The sequence below is a fragment of the Myotis davidii genome, unplaced genomic scaffold (genome assembly GCF_000327345.1).
Source record: "Myotis davidii unplaced genomic scaffold, ASM32734v1 scaffold97, whole genome shotgun sequence".
Lineage (NCBI taxonomy): Eukaryota > Metazoa > Chordata > Mammalia > Chiroptera > Vespertilionidae > Myotis > Myotis davidii.
The window spans coordinates 4,718,702-4,721,572 of NW_006289392.1; the positions used below are offsets into that span (position 1 = coordinate 4,718,702).

Here is a 2,871-nt window from a genome sequence, read left to right on the forward strand (position 1 = left end):
ATAAAAGAAAAAAAGGAGGAGGAGGAGGAGGAGGAGGAGGAGGAGGAGGAGGGGGAGAGGAAGAAAAGGCGAAGTGAGCTGATGGGGGATGGATACTGGCACTAAATCCAAGGCCTGGGTTCAGGCTCCACGGTCACTCATAGCCCTCTGGCCTCCCTGACCTCAGCTTGGTCACCTGAGTGGGGGGAGCTGCGCTGTTCGGCTCCTGTGGCTCCTGAGGGTGCGGGCGGCATGTGAAAACGGGAGGCATTGAGCAGGTATTGCTGCCCTGCTCCCGACAATGGACAATGGGAAGGACACTGCAGACAGTACCCTACACACTGAGCCCTGACGACACTGGAGTGCTGGGGGTGCAGGGGGTGCAGGGAGTACAGGGGGTGCAGGCAGTGCTGGGGGTGTAGGGGTGCAGGGAGTGCTGGGGGTGCAGGCAGTGCTGGGGGTGTAGGGGTGCAGGGAGTGCTGGGGGTGCAGGCAGTGCTGGGGGTGTAGGGGTGCAGGGAGTGCTGGGGGTGCAGGCAGTGCTGGGGGTGTAGGGGTGCAGGGAGTGCTGGGGGTGCAGGCAGTGCTGGGGGTGTAGGGGTGCAGGGAGTGCTGGGGGTGCAGGCAGTGCTGGGGGTGTAGGGGTGCAGGGAGTGCTGGGGGTGCAGGCAGTGCTGGGGGTGTAGGGGTGCAGGGAGTGCTGGGGGTGCAGGCAGTGCTGGGGGTGTAGGGGTGCAGGGAGTGCTGGGGGTGCAGGCAGTGCTGGGGGTGTAGGGGTGCAGGGAGTGCTGGGGGTGCAGGCAGTGCTGGGGGTGTAGGGGTGCAGGGAGTGCTGGGGGTGCAGGCAGTGCTGGGGGTGTAGGGGTGCAGGGAGTGCTGGGGGTGCAGGCAGTGCTGGGGGTGTAGGGGTGCAGGGAGTGCTGGGGGTGCAGGCAGTGCTGGGGGTGTAGGGGTGCAGGGAGTGCTGGGGGTGCAGGCAGTGCTGGGGGTGTAGGGGTGCAGGGAGTGCTGGGGGTGCAGGCAGTGCTGGGGGTGTAGGGGTGCAGGGAGTGCTGGGGGTGCAGGCAGTGCTGGGGGTGTAGGGGTGCAGGGAGTGCTGGGGGTGCAGGCAGTGCTGGGGGTGTAGGGGTGCAGGGAGTGCTGGGGGTGCAGGCAGTGCTGGGGGTGTAGGGGTGCAGGGAGTGCTGGGGGTGCAGGCAGTGCTGGGGGTGTAGGGGTGCAGGGAGTGCTGGGGGTGCAGGCAGTGCTGGGGGTGTAGGGGTGCAGGGAGTGCTGGGGGTGCAGGCAGTGCTGGGGGTGTAGGGGTGCAGGGAGTGCTGGGGGTGCAGGCAGTGCTGGGGGTGTAGGGGTGCAGGGAGTGCTGGGGGTGCAGGCAGTGCTGGGGGTGTAGGGGTGCAGGGAGTGCTGGGGGTGCAGGCAGTGCTGGGGGTGTAGGGGTGCAGGGAGTGCTGGGGGTGCAGGCAGTGCTGGGGGTGTAGGGGTGCAGGGAGTGCTGGGGGTGCAGGCAGTGCTGGGGGTGTAGGGGTGCAGGGAGTGCTGGGGGTGCAGGCAGTGCTGGGGGTGTAGGGGTGCAGGGAGTGCTGGGGGTGCAGGCAGTGCTGGGGGTGTAGGGGTGCAGGGAGTGCTGGGGGTGCAGGCAGTGCTGGGGGTGCAGGCAGTGCTGGGGGTGCAGGAGCTAGAGGGGGTGGAGGGGGTACAGGGGGTGCTGGCAGTGCTGGGTGCAGGGGTGCAGGCAGTGCTGGGGTGCAGGGGGTGGCATAGACTATTATTCCTCTGACTTTTTAAAAATAGATTTTTGTGGACTTCAAAGAGGAAGGGAGAAGGAGAGAGGTAGAAACATGAATGTTGAGAGAGAATCATGGATCGGCCGCCTCCTGCACGCCCCACACTGGGGATCAAGCCCGAAACCTGGGCGTGTGCCCTGCCCGGGAATCGAACTGTGGCCTCACCGCCGCGGCTGGGTTACTCTCCTGACTCTCGTGCAGGGTTGGAAAGTTTCATAATAAACTGCTATTTATAAAAAATGGCCCAACTTCTGAGTCGTCTCTGAGCCGCTATCTTCCTGCCACCTGATACCAGAAGCATTTCGCTAACGAGTCCTCTCCCAAGCCAGGCCCACGTGGCAGCTCGGGCGGAGCCTGATTAACGCGACCCCTGGGCTGTGTCCGTCTGTCTTGCCTCCTTTCAGACACGAGCCTCCAGAGAGCACTGCTCACAATAAACACGGTGCCTGTGCAACAGCCAGCCCACCCCTCCCCGCCAAGGACAGAGGGCCCGGCAGATGGCGCCTTACCTCCGCAAGGGCCCCTCAGTTCTCCGCTTTCTGAGGCTCTGCTGCTGGGAAGGAAACAGACGGACCATCGGACCGGCCCCTCTCCCCAGCAGCCCCTGCTGGGGGAGCCGACCCACAGGGCAGAGGTGCCTGGGGTGGGACTCCGGATCACACAGGCCGGGCACAGGGCACATTCCTGAACGTTGGACGGAGATGCCTGCCTCACGGGCCGTGGGCACATGCCATGAGACGGGGGCTGTGACACGCTGTGCCATGCCTGACACCGAGCAGACACCGCACACAGCCATCGGGAGGGGCCTGTCGGGGGTCGGGGGGAGGGACGGGCAGGCGGCCGGGACATACCATTCGCAGTGATGAGGTTCTCCGCCTGGGCCTCCTCGTGTTGGACGGAGATGCCTGCCTCACGGGCCGTGGGCACATGCCATGAGACGGGGGCTGTGACACGCTGTGCCATGCCTGACACCGAGCAGACACCGCACACAGCCATCGGGAGGGGCCTGTCGGGGGTCGGGGGGAGGGACGGGCAGGCGGCCGGGACATACCATTCGCAGTGATGAGGTTCTCCGCCTGGGCCTCCTCGTGTCCCGGGGCCCTGCAGG

General features: G+C 65.8%; 1 long non-coding RNA gene across 2 annotated transcripts in view; it reads right to left on the reverse strand.

The window, feature by feature from the left end:
* LOC102751978 overlaps window positions 1–2,871 on the reverse strand; it is a 7,430-nt gene that overhangs the window by 2,597 nt on the left and 1,962 nt on the right. The window contains exons 3-4 of one of the 2 annotated variants that reach the window (XR_435566.2): window positions 2,815–2,864; window positions 2,273–2,313 (exon numbers count right to left, since the gene is read on the reverse strand). This is a non-coding gene — a long non-coding RNA (uncharacterized LOC102751978). Of the gene's footprint in view, window positions 1–2,272; window positions 2,317–2,814; window positions 2,865–2,871 lie in introns of both variants that reach the window. The other variant, XR_435565.2, reaches the window with a different exon arrangement.